Raw genomic sequence first — 22633 nt, forward strand, 5'->3', positions numbered from 1 at the left:
CATTGCTTCTTTATATGGATCCTTTTAAACCAGATCTCACGGAAAGCTTATTTCTTCTTGTCGCCTAAAAAGTAATTAACTATAAGCTATCTTTCTTCTTAGTACCAATCCAGTTTGTTCAGGTTCTCAAGAAAAATCAGAAGAAATGCAGCACTAGGAATGAGCTAATCAAAGTAGACACTGGGATAGAGAACAAGGACCAATAAATACAGGTTTCATCAGGAATATAATTATGGAAAATCTAGATCTATTTTACAGCAAATCAACACAGAGTACTAGCATATACACGGTAAAAATTAAAGAAAAGGAATATAATTAAAAGTAGGAGGATTTCAAGTAAATATTAGCACTAAAAAGGGAAGGAATTAATGTTCTTACATGAATTATTTGAAACAGGTTTATTTTTTTACCATTTTTTGCCATTCAGGATAAATCTTTCTTCCTATTACATTCAAAGACTTCTAAACAAATTTGTCTCATCTTTTGCTATTTAAATTTACTTTATGCTGCTAATTAAAGTGATGGGGAGTGCTATCTGACAACCTACAGGCAAAAAGCACTGTATACACAGTAATTACAGCATCTGGTTACTTCAAAAAATATCAAGACAAAGCAAGCAATCTGTTCCCAAGATGTTAATTAGCCTCCACATAAGAAAAATGACTCATGATGGATTTAAAGGCATGCAATGTGTCAAAGAGGGGAATGGATAGACACATCATCCAGCTGTGGAAAATATGTAACTAACTCAGAACTCTTCACCCTTGTTTGAAGTAGAGCAATGCAGTAAGCTGCATCATGTGCATAAACTTAGGATCTCAAAATAGGTAGGAATGATGGTATTTAAATTTTTAAAAAACTAAGAGTTATTAGGGAGGAAAAAAAATATCACAAAGCATATGAAGACCTCAGCTCCTGTGCTCAAAACATCTCATTGCATTAGTGCAGAAAAGTTACAGGTTTGGCAACTGGATTCTTGTCTAATTCAGATATCACACTAAAGCTAAGGCTGATACAGTATCTAAGGTCAGCACACAACAATCAAAGCCATTTTGTGAGAGCACAGGATCTACAACACTGATGAGTACTCCAGTTAAACAATCTAAAAATGATAATGAAGGCTGATGTGATGGGATTGCCTCACACAAGTGTATTGTCTTGTGCAAGTCCCATCCCCTGAATAAACATGTTCAAGGAGAATTTCAAATTGAGAATTTCAATCAACCAGCGTTACAGCAACAAAGAGATTGTAAAAAGCACACAGTGGTAGAATACAAGAATAAATAAAAAAGGCACCAGAGATTTTTATCAGAAAACAAAAAAATCTTATCTGAATTATCATATACTTCAGTACTCTTTCTTGTCATAAAAAGCTTTCAGACATTTGGCCATTTCTTGTGCAATGATCATTTCACTTTTCTGCCTAGACATGTCCTGAATGCTTTGCTTACTCTGCCATGCACCGTTTTACTGCTTTGACTGCTTCCACATGAACTTCAGAATAAGTACCAGGAAGGTTTGATTATTCATTCAAACCTGTCCACTTGCATTAATGCTCCTGGTAATGACAAATTATATGAGGGATTCTTCAGCAGTACTTAGAGGATGTAAGAAGGGCACAATGGGCTTAATTCTTAACTGATCTGTAATAATACGACTGCACTAAATTCTGGTGGTGTTGCATAAAACTGTATCACTATGAATACCTGTGAAATGAAGATTAATAATTAAACTTGCAGTTTTATGAATTCTAGGTGGGAGAAAGCCTTATGCTCTCTCTCCAGTCACTCACAAGCCTCTGTAGTCAGGCAGATTTTTGAAAAAAATTAGCTTAATTAGGTACTGGACCTCTTTTCCTAATTTCAAGGCCAAATAAATGCAATAAGTATTAAGAATCAGAACTTTCTCTTGTTTCTGGAATTTTTCTCTAAGGAGAAAGGAATTCCAAATAATAGACTATATTTTGGCAAAGTTATTGGGAAAAATATTTTGATTCAGCAGCCCTGAACCAAATAATTTATGAAAGATTTGTTGACAAAATTAATTTTTTGTTTTAAATGTCTATTCAGAACTGTCTCTGCTTGGCAGTTGCTAGCCTTGGTGTTTTTCCAGCTGCCAAATTTCAGTAGAACTGAAACCTTTGCCTTAGTTTTAATTTATATTTAATAAATTACTTCAGTAGTAATCAAACTTACACTGAACCTGGAAGAAGGCATCAGTTGCAAACAAAGAAAAAAGCCATTAAAAGCCATTTTTTTATTACATTCTTGGCCTACTAGGGAAGAAGTAGAGTTTGATTAAAGCATAAGTTCTCTAGCAGGATTATGCTTAGGCATAAGGCATATTAGGCATAAGGTGTCCAAGGATGTTTCCCTACAATGGTCTTTTTATTTGATCCATTCTGTATAATCATTTAATATACTGTTTGACTTAGTCCTCAGGGACACCAGAGACATAATCAAAAACCAGGGCATGAGTAATGCCAACTGCTCTAGCAATCACTGACTTCCCCAAGGGTTCATTAAGCCCTCTCCCTGAAGCGCACGTTCCGACTTCTACGTAATAGCTGTAGAAACCTGGGCACCCTCAACATAAGTGCTCATCCACCCTCATAGCTCAGAGAGTGTGTACACTGGAGCAGAATTTGGAGTCTGTCTGGCAGTGCTGGTGCAGGGGATGGCCACAGCTCCATGATGGGCACATTCTTTGTTATCCAGCAAAGAAAGGCTGAGTGTGTCTCCTGTGCGTCTCCACGAGAGATGTGGCATCTCATCCTGCTTGAAAGGTCAGACATCCCTGCAGTATAGGATTCAAGGTAGAGTTTGCGGATGGAATGAAAGAGGGAAGACATTTCTTTCTACTTCCTTGTCTTTTGCCAGCTAAATCATGATCCTTGCTGCCAGGATTTTGGAGGAATTAGTATCCTATTTACAGTAGATGCACGTTCATTAGAAGCAACACAGTTTAATCTAAGTTAAACCATTGAAATCAATGGAGTTAGGGCGGATTTAGACCACTCAGTTTGCAAACAGAATCTAGTCCTTAACTTGCTTACTATACTATTTTTATACTGTGACCTATTTTGTAGTTATCTTTGGAGAGGAATGTTTAAGTAAAGAACACAGTAAAAAAAAAAAGTGTCTCATTTACATGCTTCACACACTATTTCATTTATTGAGCAGACATATAGATGCATTTCTTTAATTTAATAACTATTTTAAAAACAGATAGAAAAACTGCCTAAAAATGCTAAAATTTAAACAAAAAGTTTATTCAGTTATAGCTCAAGTTTTCAAAAGGGGTTTAGAGATTCTGTCGTATTAAAGTTTAAGCTTGCTTTACCTACATGACTGCAGTGTAATTTAATCCCTACTTACTATTTCATTTGTAAGGTGAAAGGCTTCAGATAACTTAGTATATACTAATATACTCAAGCAAGACATTTCAAAGAATAGCTCACATTTTTGTCAAAATGTGTTGAATAAACCATTTTAAAAAATAAAAAGCTGAATAAGAAAGAGCACCTGGAGAAAGATATAGGTTTTTATACATAAATAAATGAAAAAGGATTTAAAATAATTGAAAAGAAACCACAATTATGATTTTTTTATATATATTTTTCAACATCCTCCTCCCCCCTATTTATTTTTAAGACTGTGAAGAAAGTGAAATAACATTAAATGCAAAAACATTTCAATATTCGACCTAATCTGCATAAGCAAGAGGTAGATCAAGTAGGATTTGGGTTTAGTTGCTTTGGAAATGCAGATTGCCTTCACACTTTGTGATATGTCACAGGGGGAAAAAAAATAGCCTGCACTTTTCAATCCTATTTTAAACAGGATCTATGAATAATATCTGGACTCATCCATCCATGTCAGACCTAAGTCTTGTGATTTCTTCCAAAATAGCCCAGTCCACACCAGCAGGGTCTCCAGACCTGCATTTCACATAACTGCTGCTCTCCAGCTGTGATTGTCTCCACTGGAGTCCTCACACATGCCTGTCACAGCATTACCTCTCAGCAGCTAGTTCCCATCACTTCCAAAGGCAAATACAAATAAAGACATTTTGGGGGTTTATGGCAACATTTAGCCCTTTTCTTCCTGCCCACAACCTGTGCTAATATCTGATCTTTGTCAGCAGCCCATGGTGCCTCATGTGCACACCTCTGGCAGGCTCTTTACTGGGCCTGACTGTCAAACTCTACTCCAGAAGAACAGCATTAACACATAAAAATCTTATTGATACTCATATGCTCATTTTGCACAACACTGCATTCATTTTCCTACCGAGATTAAAATATTTATCAGAATTTGTTAGAGCCAGCTGTATTTGAATGGGTTATGTTTAGAAGCAAGGAGATTGATCCAGATGTCTTTCTTCATAGTCCATCTGCTAGTTCTTCTAAAGGATTTTTAAATATATATGCTTTTCCCATTTTAAACAGTGTCTTCAGTTCATTCTTCCTTCACCCAAAATATATAATGGTCAAGCAATGTTTACAGTTTTCTTGCTGGATCTAAAAAGAATCTCACACTTCTTTGCTTTGTAAAATGCTCTGAATCTTTGATATAATTTTCACAAGTTTGTAGGAGAGCTCGATTTTTGAATCTTTTACACAGAAACATTAAAAGATCTTTTAATCTGCCTTCTTTCCTTCTCATACTGAACTCAAACTAAAAATTCCCTTTGTTCTTTGCTAAATGGCTTCTGCATTTCAATAAGGTAGGTACAATCAGAGTTTATATATTATTGGAAAACAGAACTAAAGTTTCAGTATCTGATTAGTTTTAAAAAGTAGGGAAGAATACAGCTTGAAAAAATGTAAGGAAATAAGAAGCAATGCCTCCATTTCAATTCTAGAAGGGTTCCTTTACAAAATAAACAAAGAAAAATGTATTTCTGTAAATGAAAAGCTAGGATCATCTTGATATTATGAATTGGCTTACTTAGTGTTTATTCTGGACCTTGCTGAATATGCAAATGAAACTCAGAGTCAATGACTGTTCTTTCAGATTGCTCCCTAGTTGTTTTATGAAGGTGGTGGCTGGAGAGAGGATTAATTTCATGGGGTTTTCTACCTCTCTAAACATGATCAGCTGAACAGATACAATCCACAGGCAAATATATTTATCTACTTATAACTTTTTTCCTTCTGGTGGTTATTGAGAAGGAATTGTGGAAAAAACACGGTATCTTGGCTCTCAAAATATTTGTGCTGTGTGCCTAGGTGGGATCCTTTTTTTCCTACATCTCTGGTGATGAAGAAAAATAGAAGAGCCTCAATTCAGACTGAGTATGATGCCTTTTGTAATGACTACTCTCTAATATTGTTTAATTGCCTGTGAAGAAGCAAACAGGCCTAAAATCCATAATAATTAACTTAAGATAACTGGCTGAGGTTCAGGCAAATCATCCAATATCAGCATTTCTGGTTACTTTGCAGAGTAAAAAGGAGAAAAATAAGAGGGATAATCAGTGAATGCAGTAGAAGGGGGAAATAAAAGGTTTATTTGCTAAGAATATGTGCTTCCAGCATACTTTTTAGCTTTTCCTGTATGTTGCAGACAGTAAACATATGGCCATATAAGCCATAGTCAACATCTATGCATTGAAATTCATATTTGCAGGCTAGCTATGAGCCAAAATTTGCAAGGAGAGAAAGAAACTACTGAGAAAGACACAAGAAAGCCATGCAGAAACAAATAATTCCCACCACTCTATCAGTTAAAAAGGGAAAATATCTGTAGCCTGCAAAATTTTCCACTTTTTTTTTTTTTTAGCTCAATGAACCACTTACACTTTGGTCTGTGTTAAATGGGCTTCTTCAAGTGATACCAGTACATTTAACATCACCAGTCGCTGTTACATTCTAGACAACAAACTAGCTGAAATGGGAGCGTGCTACTGTTTATCAATTCACCTGAACACACATTTCTCAAGGATTGAAATTGCTGCTGTTTTCACATTGCACCTAGAAATGAATACCAAACCAGTGAGTTTGCTGCATGAAAATAGGTCACAGTGGAAGTGCATGCTAGACAGAAACCAGCACACCACTTACATATAGATGGGGGTATAACTGAGTCCATAATTAAAAACTTATCTTACACTAGGAAATAAAACAGAATAAAAAAACCCAAAGCAAAGCAACAACAAAAGCCCCATCAAACTTCAGATAAAGCCTGGACAGTATTGTCTCTATTTATGGCTAACAGGAAAAAGTTGGATATTTTTATGCTTTTATAGCCTCTCCAACCAGCCTACAACAAATGAGTTTATGCATATCCAGATGAGATTAAGAATACCCTGAAATCTTTAGTTTATGTAGAAAAATCACAGAGCAAAAAAATACAGTGTAGGACATAAAACAAATAACAAGTATAGTCATTTCTCTTTCATGTCATTACTGTGGACAATAATATTACCTATATGGTGTTGTTGACTTTTCCACCATCATCTTCATTCCAGTCTTGAACATTTCAATGAACATTCTGCTTGGCTGCAAAGAAAAGAAAACATTAAAAGAGTAATGTGAGCAGCAGGTCCTTTAAAGAACATTTCTGGAATTTGAGTGTATGCACAGGTGTTTATATCCTCACACTTTTTTTTTTTTTTATTTCAACATTTCTGTAGAGTTGCTGAAAATATTTTTTCCCTAAAATTTTGGTCTTTTAAATGCCAATATTAGAAAAGATTTTTAACTATCTTATAACTCTGAAAAAAAAAAAAAAATTCCATTAATGCCTAGCAGCCAGGTCTGAAAACTTGCTGGAGGCTGGGATTATGATTCACTATTGAACATCTCTCACATTTTTTTTCAATGAAGTCAGAGAAAAATTAATTTTATCTCAAGCTCTTTAAATTACTGTTACCAAGTATGTATACACAACAACATCCTGTAATATTTTGGTTTAAATAAAACAATAGAAAAATTAGCCATGGTCACATACATAACTGCCTTCCTCACAAAGTTATATAGATTATTAGTTATATAGATGAAAGTATGATTGGAGAAGCCACAATATCTTTTAAAGTAACAATATCCTTAACTGCTTTCAGAAATTTTAATTTATTTGGAAAGGCAAACCTTTACTATGTTTAGATGAAGTATTGAACTTGTACTCCATTGTTTTAAATTGTTTTGCCTCTAAAATTAGCATCAATGCTGCTTCTACTGAGATTAATGGTAAAACACCCAGCATATAAGCAGGGCTGGATCTCACTCATCCCTTAAAATATCTACTATTTATTTATCAATTCATACATGGTTCTTCAAAAGAATAGAATTATACCCAGCGGTGAAGTGCTTCTCATTTTCCTCCCTACCTTTCAGAGACAAGAATGCACTGACTAAAAATCAGGGGGCTACACAAGAACCTTGCAAAGAGCTCTTTGCTCTGATCAGTTTTCTCTGAAAATAAACATTTCAAAATCTATGGATGAATCACACACAAAATTTCCATTTTTCTGACCATTCCAAATCACAGTTCAATATGCATTGGCTGGGTTTCTGTCAACATAATTGGCTACAGCAGTTAGATTTTCAGAAGGGCTTAACTTCAGCTTTGCCACCAAAACAAATAAGATTATCAGAACTAGCACTGCATACAAGATGCTGACTTCTTTGAGAAATCTGTGTGCAAGTGTCATGGTTGGAGCTGCTTAATGCTGGCCTCTTCTGAACATTTGACCTTCATCTAAGACCCAGAGTGGTGCCAAATCCTCTTTAGAAATCCCATCTCCCCTGACTGCCTTTTCTCCCCATAAAAATCCACTCTACTGCATCTGCAGGATTAGCAGAACAAAATAGGATATGGAAGGGATACCATATGTAGTCCAACCATTTCACTTTTTAACAGTAATTTCTGCTGCTTACTACTTGATTTCGTGGGAATATTTATTTTAATTATTAAAGAGTAGAAAAAGCAGAAAAGACCTTCTGAACTAACATCTCTCCTCTTGTGAATTTCTCAAGATGGCTTAGCTTAAGGAAGGAGCTTCTAGACATCGATGTAAATTCACATTTTGATGGATTTTGTATTGATTGCCAATGTCAATGTTAAAGCATGTGTTATTTGGGCCTAAAGAAAGGATTTTCTAAAAATAGGCATCCATTTGCCTAGTGGGCTTGAATTCAGTGCTGACAGAGTATCCTGTTTAATTGCAATTTCTCTTGTCCTACTATATATATTTTTTTCTTACTTTTTATTATGTGTGACTTCTACAAGTATTCCATCTTCTGTCCCTTTTAAAACCATATAAATACAGTTATATTAATAAATATAGGACTCATTTAGATCAAATTAATATTCCATGGAGAGGTTTCATTTCTTACAGATCAACATGAACACAAAACTAATGGGTTTGCTCACAGGAACAAAGGAAAACTGGAATTTTATAAGCATCCTCTATGGCCTTTTAAGCAAGGGAGATTGGAGGATTTTTCAGAACCATGTTCCCTTTTCATTTATTACCAGTGGGAGAAAGAAGGTGGAAAAGAAATAACAGAAGCACAGAAGTACAGCCAGAATAAGTTTATATTTTAATGGCAGACTGTTCACAAATGCCAGAGAACAGCAGTGTATTAATTTAACATTCCTATGGCCTTAGTGTGCCATCAGTATCCTCAGATGAGTTGGATGATGGGGCAAAATGAAACGTCTGATGCATTAATTTTGGTAAATACAGATGTGAATCAAACCTGGCTGTTGGGATGATCAACAGTTCTGTGACTTCAGTCATATCAAAATGACCACATTCTGTGTAAGGGAACTAAAGGCAAGAGGGCACACGAGATTGTCTGAAGATCCCAAAGTCCTTCTGGAACATATGAAGCACAATATGGTTGCATACAAAATGTATACCAGAGAAGAAAGGGTAAGAAATAGGTAAAATCAACCAGACTATCTGGTTGCCAATCAGTGAACTAATTCTTCTGGGGAGTTTTCCCCCATAGGGAAAGTCTCTTTGTCTAAAGCTGATTATATCTTGAGATGGATGTATTGTACATCCAAATAATAGCAACATCATGTAAGAGGAAAACAATACAGCAGGGTAGAGACCTCGAATTTATTATGACCTTCATTAATTTTGCTATGGCTCAACTTAACTAGATTCTATGTATTACAAATGTACACCATGGTTTTCCAGACAGGATCCTATAGAGGCGTAAAATAAACTGGAGAACAAGAAGGGAAAGAAAATAAGGCAACTAAAGGGAATACACTGTCCAGAGAAAAGGTATTTCCTGAGCACAGGAAGAATATAAAATAATTTCCTCGCTGACTAGATCACATTTATTTAAAAACACAACCTCAAAAAGCAGCATTTGAGACTTTGACCAGAATTTATCATGTACTTTGTGATGAGCAACAAGCAGATTTTTTAAGAATTTTAACACTGCTCTATTTTCTTGATGCGTTTTGCTTTGATGTTTTACTTGTTTAGAAACAGTTAAGCACAAATGAAAATTAAATTTAGTATTTGATTTTTTCTTAAAGCAAAGCATTCTATTCAGTCTGAAATAAACCTACAATTCAGGCTTTGTTTAAATTTTGTGAAAAGAAAAATAAAGATACATTTTTCCTTTGGCTTTGTCCCTTAACATTCTTGGTTTTGTATCTTGGACAAATTCAAATTAAAAAGAAAAAAAAAATAAGAGTTGCAGTCATTTACAGAGCTCTACTCCTGCTGCAAATTCTTGGGTCGTTACAGGTCTGTCAGTGAGGCGATGCTGGTAAGAAAATTGCTCTTTCTCAAGTGCTCCTTTAAGAAATTATTTCTGAACCTTCATTTGTGCTCTTTTCTTTTTCAAGCAATACTTTAAAGGTTTTGCTACTGTTGCTTACGACAGCAGCATACAATAAGTTACAACAGCAGTGTAAAATCTACTACTTAAGTCATGACTTATTACATTATACCATAGGGGAGGAGACTGAGCTTCATATCTGAGGGATAATAGTGACAAAACAGTCAAGCAGAAACAAGTTAAGTGCAGAATACCTGCAAGTAACTTGCACCCTCTGTCAGGTGAAATCATGCTGCTACTGAGATCAGGGATGCTTTTGCAGGCTTTGCCACCAAATGCAGCAGATTAAGTACCAATCTCCTGTATCTTTATCTCCTACAAGGAATTCCCCAGCTAAATATCCACAGTCAACCCTAACACAGAGATTAAGAGACTAATCATATCTTGTTTAGCCATATAAATCCCAGTTCAGCCCTTACAAGTGTCCTAATTCTGTTATCAAAGGAGTAACTTAATATTGCTGACCCAGTTCAATAAGGTGGTAAGAGGTGATAAAGGGAAGTATTCATCACAATAAGGTTAACACACTTCCAGTAAAACAAAACTGACTCCTGTGATGAGTTGAAGGGACCTAGGCTACTCTTCCATTTCTGAATCACCTTTGGCAAAAAAGCAGCAGAGGCTCACCTCTCCCCATCCAAGCTTCCCATTTTCCCCAGCATTTACTGATGTAGTAAAGAGTATCTAGAATACTCCACAGCTCTGTGGGGAGAAAAAAAAAAAATCCATTAAAACTCTCCATACAGAAAAACTCTTTCAGTAGTTTAACAGTAAAATTAGATATAAAATACCTTCAAACCTCTAGAAATGTGCTGCAGAAGACAAAAATGCAAAATAGTCAAAATATAGGGAGGCAAAGGTAAGAAAAAGAAAGAATACCTTCAGCCTATCCAAATATTCCTTTACCAGGGTGTTTATTAGATGGCTATTCTAGCTATTTTGTCAGACATTCTCACTTCTTTTCCCCACACTTTTCTTTGTTGTGACTGTTCTTGTTGTTTGAGAGTTTGAGTGTTTGAGAGAAGCATTTCAAATGAAGAAGTCACATTTTCAATAATACATCAAACATAATCTGAGCACATTCAGAAATGATGGGGCCCATGGCAAATTACATGTTGCAAAGCCTCATCAGCTGAGGCGATTACTTCATTTCTTCAAGCCATTTTAAAAGAGCTAAGAAACTGATGCTATTTACATCATGTATATAAATAACATATATCTCATATTTATATAAAATGTGTGAGATTGGTGAACATTACTGCAAGTGTTCATTTGAATTTTAACTTGAATTCATACCACCAGTGATTGCACAATGGAGACAATGATTGTACCCAACCCCTTTTGAATTTTCTCTCTGCAGGATTTCAATGAGTCTCTGCTTTTTTTTTTGCATGAGCTTTCTCAGAGGCAAGGGCTTGTGATGACAAGTGCAGTCTTTACAGGGAACACTATTCCAAAAAATCATTTCAGGAGTGCTCCTAAAGATCAACCATTTGAAGACAAACTCATTGTATTATGAAGAGAGGAAAGGGAGAAAAAAAGCTGAAAAGGGGAAAAAAGGGGGAAGAAAAGGGGAGGAAAAAGGGAGGGAAAAGGGGAAAAAAGAGGGGAAAAAAGTGGGGGGAAAAGAGGGGAAGATTAAGATTAGTTGGGACTGTCATGACTAAAAACCGCAATGGCTGAAGGACATAATCATTATGAAGATTGAGACAATTTCCCAAAAGATTATTCCCACAAGCTGACAACATCATGAGCGTTTCAAAAATTATTACTAAACGAATCCATGAAATCTCACACTCACTTGATGTACAGAAGCATTCCAAGTCACATTAAACACTTTGGAGTCTGAACTTTGAGTCCCCAGAAAGTTAAAATCCTGCTGATATTTTTAGTGTTGTAATTTACATTTAATCAGGGCTGATTTTTTCAGAGTTTGAGAGTGCTGCTAGTCTATGATGGACAACTAAATAAAAGGCAAATAAATCAGTATCTGAAAAAACTGCCCTTAAAGAACTTTTCTGCAGGATAAACCCAACATGTCATAAAAATACAGCCAGGCACAGACATTTCTGATCCAGTAGCTGAACCCCAAAGCAACCTTTTAGCTAATATGCAAATGGCAGAAGCAGCTGTGTGGAATGGCTTTTTACAGTTTGGATGCATAATATAACAAAGAAAGTTTTATATTTTAACTCATCATTCCCTTATATAACACTAGCTGAAAGAGCAATGAATTTTAAAGGAAGATTTTAAAGGAGATATGTGTGGAGAACAGAAGAAAATAGGGAAAAAACCCATAACTACATTAACTTTGCATTCAAGCTATTCCCATAGTGCATGCAGGGAGGAGAAACTTTAACAAGACTGTAACACACTCAGAGTCAGGCCAAAACAGCGGTAATTCCAAGGAAGGAAAGAGGTTCTGAGGGCTCTTTGCAAATGAAAATTGGAAACTGGCACTGAGCCAATTTTGCAGTGAGTCAGAGCCAAGGTCACTACTACAGCCAGTGCTTTGCCACTCCTGAGTAATAAGATTTGTTTGGGGAATATTAGCTCAATTTATTATACATAGATTAAATTTGATTTTCTACTGCATTGACAAATTATATACAGACAGGCTTATGAAAATCTCTGATGTTGGCATATATCTATTCATATTTCCCATACCTGCAGTTGAAAAGAGGATGAGAGCCATCAGTGTTGTTGGATTATTACTGATTTTTATTACACTTGTAAGATAACAGAAACCAATATCACAAAAATATGTAAGTACTTGAATTCCACTGCATTCGAAAAAATATCGAAACACTTAAACTACATACTCTATAAAACAACTCAGGGAAAAAAAAACATATTTGGAGTTTACATGCAGGTCCTATAAAAAAAGTACAAATGCCTTCAATATCCCATCATTAGTGTTCAATATCCCATCATATGTGTTCAGCTAAAATGAAAGCAGTCAATAGGTTGCTCACTTAGCCTCTAACACACTATAAATAAATCTAAATAAACTAAATTAACTTAGTAGGCAGGGTAACACCGGGAACAAAAGAGTGACTTTAATAAGTGGCATTTAACACAAAAGAAACACGTCAGACAGATTCCCTACAAGACACTGAATCCACCTAAGAATGCTGACTGGAATATGTACAAAACTCTATGTTAAACTTGTCAGTATGCTTGCAGCTCTCCTCCCCCCAACCAAATATTCAGCATTATGAAACTTTAAACAAAATTACTCCATTTGTACAAGATTTCCTGTTAGAGTTTTGTCTGTTTTTGCAGTGTGATGGTGCTTCTTGCTTGTGCCCACCTACATATTGGTTACCCTCAATAAATATTGAGCACATTGACTTAATTGAACTGACTCTGAAAGACTGAGATCAGAAAGACCTGTCAGGCCCTAACAACTCCATGAAGCCCTGGAAATGCCCACTTGAGAAGGCAACTCCTCATAAATCCTCACATTAAGGGAAAGCTTACATTTCCTTAGACAACAAAATAAAAGAGAAAAAACACAGAATCAAAAGGAAACAGATTTCATTCCTTTTTACAGTTATGGAAACACTGTTAATTAAATGCCTGTGGTATTTAATTAATAAATTAAATATTTTTAAAATAGTACTTTTATTTATAAAATAAATAAATATTTAAAATTTAATAAAATATGGTTACAAAGAGGTGTCATTTTCCAGATCCACAGATACATTAAAGACACAGCCTCAGCAGAGTCTCTTATAGAAATGTAGCTTGTGCTATCATGTGGCTCCATATCACCCTAGTCAATCCTACTACTTCTGCAATCCTTTCCTTTAGCATCAGATGAACCAGTACTTCAGAGGGAGCAGGAAAGTTCATCCACCACAAAGCTCTAGCCTGGTTAAAATTCACTTTGTATCCTTTCAGCAATTCAAAATAATCCTACCAACCTAAAGAACACACAGTGGTTTTCCTGTCAGCCATCTCTACGTGAAAGGGCCTCCCTTATACTCTTGAGACCCGTGTGCTGATGTTCCTGCTAACTTCTCTATCTCTACTTCCCTCTGCTCCTCAGGGTCACAGAGCTGCAAAAACAGTGACATTTCAAAGGTGGGTGGATAGCCTGGACAAAATCTTAGGGAAGTCTCAAGTGTAAAAATACTTTAAGAAACCAGAAATCTTCACCAAGAGGAAAAAAAAGAAGCAAATTTTGGAGTGCTTTCTGTTAGTAAAGTGGCTGAAAATTAGTTCTTTTCACACTTAATCTGTGGAAGGAAACAGAGACATAACCTCTAAGGAAATTACAAGGTTCTGTGTTTAAACTGAAATTAAATAAATACAATGAATGCATGAGCAGGGACTTGTTCATTTTTCTTTTGGTCCCTTTCTTTTTCAGTATAGGTTTCTGAAGCATCTCACCAGCATGGGACAGGAAAGTCCTCAAGAGTGAAATGAGAATATGTGTCTCAATGTCACCTCAGGGAAAAAAGGTGACATTTTGTTGAAAAATCCAAGTGGTGTCTTTATGGATGACTGCTACCATGGAACAAGGCACAGAAATTATGGAATGGTGTTGTGAAACCATTGTGTTAGTCTAGAGAAAGACTAACAAAAAGTGTCTTTTGTTTGAGAGAACAGATTTCTAAGCACACTTTCATGGCAGCTGAAATGGGGACACCAATATCCTTAACACAGAGACAATTAAAAATGCAAGTTCTGAGTGTTTTTTCTTCGAACATCAATATAGCTGAATATTTTCACTGTAGATGAAGTCAACGATGTCTGAAGAGGTTTAAAGGATGCACTTACACTACAAGAAAGCAAAAAGTCTTTATGTTCAAAGCTGTCAGCTTAAAGGAGACTAGAATACACACATCTGGCTGCTTCTGTTTCCCCTTCAAGAGACAGCAGTTCAATGATACTTGTTTCCTGCCTTGCTGTCCTCTTAATTTGACACCAAGATTGAAATGATAATCACATCTGGGAGATCTGAGGTAACATTCAGTGAAAGAACAAGTAGCAAAAGAAATACGAGAAACACAACATTAAATTGTTCTTTCAGTGTATTTATCTGTAAGATCTTTCTTCATGTCACACATGATTGCTTTAGGTATTGGTTTATAATCCTCTTTCCAATATTAGTAATTCTTGAAATACAAGCTTTGTTTTCAGTAAAATTCATGTTCCAAGGTAAAAACTGCCTTACTCCCAGGAGAGACACAAGTCTTCTATAATGACTACTCTTAAGGTATTTGCTTTTTACCATCACCTTGCTCTTTTCTTTCTGTTATTGGAAGAACTGAAATGCTGTTCTGAAATAAAATTTTAAATACGCATTGAAAATTTTGAACAGCACCTGAACTACAGGAACACAGATATACACATTTTTATCTAGATTCATTTAAAAAAAAAAATACATGAAAATTAAGACATTTTTGACTTATATTTACACAGAACAGTTTAATCTTCACCTTTCAGTACCAAGAGGAGATTTTTGACATACATGGACTGCAAATAAAAAAGGGTAAAAAGTGCTAAAGTCATACTAAAGACAGCCTCTTTTGAGCAGAGCATACATGGTCAGCTAGGTAATTTCTATTTCTTTTGTTTCATTTAATAGTATCTGAAAAAATATTTCTGCATGTAAATTTACCTCACCTGCAAAAAAAACATTTACATTCCTTAGTGAATGTGCACTTATGGGAAAACAACTCTTAAACATTTCCAGTCCAAGTACATTTGACCATCTAAAAATTAGATTTTTCTTCGACAAACCAGAAAGTCAAGTCAGGCTGAACATTTACATCTCCATTAATGTATTAATAACACCATCACTTAACTTATAAGATAGACTTTTATTAACACACCACTTTATCTCCTTGGAAGACTACTTTGCTAGAGTTCTAAATCAAGCACTTGCTTTGTAGTGAGCACACTCAGTTTCCCAGCACATATATTGCAGTTACATTTTGGATGTACAGAAGTCTTGATGGTGGGACATTGGAAAAAAAAAAAATGTTTTTTAAAGATACAGATAAAGATAAGATAGATAAAGGAGCTCAGGTGTATTATAAAGTATAGGGTCTATTCCCTCCAAAGTACAGGAAGCTCTTTTTGAATACTAAGAATTTTCAGCAATACCATGCATTTTAAATATAATTTTTGATTAGATACCTTCCATAGTAAAGGCATATTAATAAACTACAAAGAACAAATACCATAAGAATATGGGAAGGCTATCTTGGGTGACAAAAAGTGATTCTCAGCCCACTTCCAATCATCCACATTAGGAGGCTCTAAAAACACATTTTCTTTCCTCAGCATTAAGAGCACGCTGAATAGCTGTATCAAGGAGAATCAGCTCAACTGCCAGCGCAGTTGCCACAGGGAATTGTCTCCATCGATGTAACACAACAGATTTGCCTGGGCATATCACACTAACTAGCTATTTCACTGCATTTAGCAGAAGAGACTGCCAAATTACTGTCTAATCCAGTGAAGATACAGATCTAGCAGTCTATTAGAGCCTTTGCTTTGACTTAGAGTCTGATTTAAAGTGACAATTCAAATCTACACTTGTATAACCATAAAATAATGGGATATTAATAATACAGGTTGTGCATTTCATGTCAAACTTAATTTTAAGCTTATTATCAAGATGAAATGAAATATTTAAAAATTAAAGTGAAATAATAAATGAGGAGGCTGGAGAAAGGTAAATAAAGTTTTATACTGTCCTTTTCCTGTGTACATTGTCAAACTTTGTTATGGGTAAATGCAGTATTAAAAAAGTAGCATCCAAACTACGACAGATCACTTGTACATTTTTTTCTCTGTATAGTTCAAAGGCAGTGCAAAACACTGTGTCCTTCAAAGCCTTGAGAGCAGATGCTGAAATGAAGGCAAGAATATTAAAGAGATTAGTCAAAAATAGAGATGACACAAATTCTAAGTGCTCCAAAGATCCCATATTGGAATATGAAACTTTCATAAAGATTTTTATACACTTAAGAAATAGAAGAAGGGCAAATGAATGAGCTTCCCAAAATCAATGAAGAGACAAAAACATGAGAGAGGATTTGGGGGCTGGAAGCCACATTGTGGTTGAGGCTATCCCTAGCAACATACATGCAAGTAAGAATGCAAGCAACTTGCAAACACCGTTTAAATCCAAGTCTTGATTAGAAACTGGAGCCAGTTTGTGGTATCACTGTGGCAAGAGCATCTGCATTTTGCATTTTTCCCAAATCTATTTGGCAACAAGGAGTTTTTCCGGGGCATCAATAGGCAAACAGATCCAAATCTTTATTATTACACAGGCTGGACTGCCAGTGAAGAGGATTAGACGCAAGAGCATTTATGGGAAGAATCAAGGCAATCCCTTAGGATGGGATAAGATAGGACTGGTACTATCAGTAGTTCTCGACCTTCCAGATTCTGCCCTGCTTGAGTCTGACATTGACCTATATGACTTAAAGGAATAAATTCACCTTCTACAACATGTTAATAGGAAACTCTAGAAACTGATGAGACACTTCCTCTCCTGAGGGCCATTCATTCTTTTTCCTCTGAAAAGTGTCCAGAAAACTGCATCACTCCTCCTCAATCCTCTTAGAAAGTGAAACTTAATGGGAAATTAAGTTTGAGAAGTGAGAATCTTCCAACTACTAAGAAATACAAATCTTTGCTTAACAGCAGTCAGATTGTGAGTCTTGAACTGAGTCAGCTTGTAGACAGCACTAGTTCTGTTCCACATTATGTACCAAGTGGGGATACTTTTTTAATAAGAGAGCATACACTAATGATATCCGTGATGTCTAGCTATGATTTTTATTAAAGCAGAGTAAATGTTTAATACAAAATGAATCTTTAAAATCTATGCAAATGAGATTTCAAAACCCTTGTTGAACAAGGCAAGCTCTTTTTTTCATATTGCAGGCACACATTGTGACTACTGCAAATGTCAGAGTATGACAGATCTCCTTACAATGCCCAGATTTGAATACATAAAAACTTTCACCACTTTCACTGAATGAGAGCCAATTTAATAAATCACTGGAATTTACTCTCAGAAAGCTGTTTCAAACCTGTCCTGCATAAAGCATCCAGTCAAAGCTGTACAAATAAACTTGATGTCGTTGCGAATTTGCACTTAGTGAGCTTAACAAAATTTATTCGATATATTATAAGCATTTCAATGCCCTAAGGTATACCCTTTCAACAGCCTTTCCTAGGCCTGATTTTCAATTCTCTAAACCGGCAAACTCTCAGGTCGAGGAGTTTTCATGACCCATTTTGCAACACTAAATTATTTGAAACCAAGTAGAGTTTGCAAGATATATGGTTATGATTAAAAGTGGCAGTTCCTACAAACTATGTGAAAAGCATATTGCACTTATAACCCTTTGTTATTTTATTCTTATACCTTTATAAAAATATTTTATTTTTTATTGAAAATTTATTACAGCTAGGTGCAATTGTCAGCTTAAGGTGAAATTTTAAAATAAGGATGTAAATTCCAATGCAAAAGGAGCAGGTTGAATACCCAGTGCTTTTGTTTAAATCTTATGTGGCAAATAATACATCATAAAAGATTTTGAGTTTGCTGTTTTGTTTTGGGGTTTTTTTGTTTTATGGTTTTTTTTTAACAGGAGTCTTTCTGGGGCTGTTATATATATCACAGTTATTTGTTGCTATTTGTCTGTTGTTAGCCTATCAAGATTTTAACAACAGAATAAAATTGAAGGAAAGAAATAAAGAAAAAGATCAGTCTAAGCCTCGCCATAAGGTGAAGCTCCTACTCAACAGTAGTATAATGGCTAAGTAATAAATAGCTCCCATCCGAAACCTCTGGATAGAAATTAGTCATTTGCTTAAAGCCACTTAATTTCTCTCTACCAACTACTATACAGCAATATCCCTTTGCAAGTACCACCCTCTGTGAAATAAGCTTTATGAAGGAGCTATCATATATCATACAAACAAGTCAAGCTCTAGAGACATACTCATGTAAGTAACTCAAAATTAAGAAACAAATGAGAAACAGAGGTGAGAATAAGATACAGATCTTCTGCTTCCTGTGCTTTGGTTTGTGGTGCTCAGCAGAGGTGTGTCCTCATCAGCTCATGCTGCCCCAGGGTTGCACACAGGAGTAGACACTACCTGAAAGAAGTAATCTTAAAGTTTCCATTCAAACCACAATGAAACCCTTTCTAGCTGCAAGGAATTCAACAATGCCCTGCTGATTTTTGGTCTTTCATCAGACTTTCCGGAGTCAGGGTGGCCTGAAATGCCAAGTGCTCAAGGCAGAGGGAGGGATTTCCTGCTGCTTATTCAGATGAAGGAGGCCTGAAGTATCATTGGATTTTAAGGAGTGTTTCCAAACCAAACTGGAATTTTTCCCAGGAACAGTTTGCACTGTGCTCTCTGTGCCACCCTCACCTTCCCCACCCCTCAAACACCTGGAAACCATCTTTTACTTCTCACACCCCACTTCTTTGACCTCGCTTTCTAATCAGTAGTGCCTTCCTTCAACAGAGATTTTCCACTGTCTCCAAGGAACTGTGCTTCATTCCTAATTTCACCTCCAAATGTTCTTTTTTTCTGTCCTCATGTTCAACTTGGATACTTTGTTTGCATCGCTATTGGAAAAAAAAAAAGTTCAGAACATTGCAAATATTTCTTTCATCTTCTACTTGGTCATTTTCACAGATGTACTCAATTTAAAGTTCAGGCACAGGAGATTCATAGCTGCCAATTGCCTTGAAGTTTTGCTAACAAGGCACCTTCAGGAGAACTCAGTCCTCAGAATTGCATCATTGAGGTTTATCTACACTGATATAGGTATATAGGTATGTTTTCCCCCAACAATACAAACATAATGACTGAACGCTGAAATTGAGGAGTTCCCATGTCATTTCCCAGGCTGGCAGAGCCCATTTTTAGAGATACATGATGTGATAGGAACATGCATGTAATAGGAATATGCATTTTTAATGTCTACCACACCCTACAGAAGTACAATCTCAAAATCTTCTTGAAGACTTCTGTATACCACTCCACAAGATCTACAGGACGACATTACCTCTCACTTCTGTTGAGGGACTGGCAGTGAAACTTCTTGTTCTGTCATCTCCTTCGCAGCCACACAAAAGATAAAGACAATTCCCCTAATAAGCTACATGTTATTTTTGTGGGAACACTATGCAATAAAAAAATTGAAATCCAAACAGGCTAAAGCAAGGGAGAAGTCAAAAACCATTACATATGTTCTCTGGAGGGAGAGGCTTTGGCAGTCTGCAGCTATGTAACATTTCTGGTTGCTCAGCAAAATAAAAAATATTATGTTCATTTTATTTTCAAACAGATTCCTTAAAAGCAGTTTTCTAATACCTTTTCTACTGAAAATTGAGACACCGTGGAACCTTCAAAGCTGTTGAAATTAAGGCATCATTAAAAGCAGAGAATTAAGAAACAAAATGGAAGTCTTTTCTGCCAGACTTTCCTAAAGGTTTTATTACTTTTATAGTACTAAATTTTTGAAAAAATACTTCTGTCAAAAGATGCTCAGTTATTTTATTTAAGAACACAGACCTACAAACAGCCTTCAGGAGGGAAGATACAACCCCAAAACCTTTCTTAAAACTAGGACCACATGATTGCCCTTGCCACAACAAAGGTTAATGGTATCCCAGGCTGCATTAGGCAGCAGACTGAGGAAGGTGATCCTTCCCTTCTACTCAGCATTGGTGAGGTAACTGCAGTGCTGGGTCCTGTTGTGGATCCCCAATATAAGAGAGACCTGCTGGAGAAAGCCCAAAGAAGGGCTTGAACATGAGGAAGGGACTGAAACAACCCTACCATGAAGAAAGGCTGTGAAGCTATGACTGTCCAGCCTGGAGAAGGAAAAGCTCAGGAGCATCTAATCAAAGCATATAAATACCTGCAGGGAAACTACAAAGACAACAGAGCCAGGCTCTTTTCACTGGTGCACAGTGATAGGACAAGAAGTGATGAACTCAAACCAAAACACAAAATTAAATCTCACGTCCCTTTGAACATTAGATAACCATTTTTCTCTGTAAGGGCGACCAAGCACTGGCATAGGTTACCCAAGGAATTCTATCTTCATAGATATTGAGAGGCCATCCAGCTAGAATCAGTTCTAGGTGAACTTGCTTGAGCAGGGGGATTGGGTAATGTGACCTTCAGAGGTCCCTTCCAACCTCAGCCATTATCTGAGTCTGCAATCATTATGTTTCTTTATCATAAATAGGAGTTAAACTCACAAGACCATTAAAAAATCTGTGGTTTGAAAGTCATCTTTAGATGTCCCCTTTTGAAGGGGGACTGTGGGACTTCATTAAATGAAGCTCAAAGCAAGTTCTTACAAGACAGCAAATCTCCAGAAGGAAAGCTCTCCCAAACTGGAGTGAAAGCTCCACTGGAGTGAAAGCTCCACTGGAGCACTGGAGTGAAAACATTGGTGGTGCCAAGTCTCTAAAATCCTAAATTTCGTCCCTGTCCTCACAAATGCCTTATGGAAACTGGTTAAAGTCATTTCAATCCTCCAAGTTTCAACTAAAACCTTACCTCCCACGCGTTTCATGCAGAAAAATTCAAGCGAGATATTTAGACTTGGACATGGGGAGAAATAAATGCAAGGGTTTATAAGAACAAGAAGAAATAAACTGATCAAAGGAAACTGCATTCATTGACTTGTTAGTACAAAATCCCAGATCAGGAAGCCTTTACAGATGCTGCCTGTCCTGCAAACTGATCCTCCACATGCAGCACTTTGATCTGACTGTACAATCTGAGCTTGTAACAGATGAACTCATGGAACAAACAGCACATCCAGCTCACAAGAGGCAACCTGCAAAAGCTTGGCAGAAGGTTAGTGACTTGACCATTCTGATGGAGCTCCACACAGCATAACTTCTTCCTGAGACTTATTCTGTCGTGTTCCATGCAGAGGTGCACAAAATAAGGACTGGATCATGATGATTTCTGGCAGAATGTGGATGACAGTGATGAAAGATTCAGTCTGGTAAATCTGAGCCAGTGGTCAGTATACCTCACAACTCATACACTATGTATTCAAGAGATATGATTCTCCTATGGATTTCAGAGGAGCACCATAAAAGCTTGAATGCATAAAAACCTGTGTTTTAGCTTCCAAAACCTCATTCCCTGAAGCATACTGGTGAGAAACACAGCCATACAAATGCTTTAAGAATAAAACTTTCATTTCAGTGCTGATGAACTTTTTGTTTTCTTGCTTATAATTTCTTGTTTTGCTACATAGAACTGGCTCCTTTTCTCGGGGTGGGGAACACTATGGGTTAGTGTCCAGGTGGGTCTGTCACACTGTGTTTCTGTGCACTATTACTCAATATCCTCTAAGGTCAGCTGCCATGAGGGTCATAGGGAGGCTGTCTGGGTGCCACTTCAAAAAACTCCAACATTTAAGCCCATCTCAGGCACACGTAAGATAGCTATTGGTCTGTCTCAGTGCCCATTTCTTGGTCAACCACAGCAGCAGAGCTGGGAGACTCTTGAAATTGCCCTGTTACAACAATTGAATCATCTTTGATGCTACAAGGCTTTTATAATAAGTGCACATATATGGCTAGACAGCTAAAAATTCAGTTTGCTTTTGGGAAAAATCACTTTGCATCCCTGTAAGCAAGCCAACAGGAAGAGAGGACAAACTTCAAGACTAAACCTTACAAAATATTTGAAGCTCTGGAAGGCTATGACAAGAAAACAGATAATCAGTCTGGGGAAAAGTAGCTAAGCTGGCATCAAAATGTGCCCGTCAAGCAGCAGGGAAGAACC

At 36.4% G+C, this 22633-nt stretch overlaps 1 long non-coding RNA gene across 1 annotated transcript; it reads right to left on the reverse strand.

The window, feature by feature from the left end:
- Nucleotides 1-5771: 5771 nt before the first annotated feature.
- Nucleotides 5772-10514, reverse strand: LOC117245433. The gene is made up of 3 exons (XR_004500129.1): nt 10442-10514; nt 6432-6505; nt 5772-5977 (listed from the first exon to the last, which is right to left on the reverse strand). It is a non-coding gene; the product is annotated as an uncharacterized LOC117245433 (long non-coding RNA).
- Between the last annotated feature and the right edge of the window lie 12119 nt (nt 10515-22633).

This window comes from Parus major, chromosome 2 (assembly GCF_001522545.3).
Source record: "Parus major isolate Abel chromosome 2, Parus_major1.1, whole genome shotgun sequence".
NCBI lineage: Eukaryota > Metazoa > Chordata > Aves > Passeriformes > Paridae > Parus > Parus major.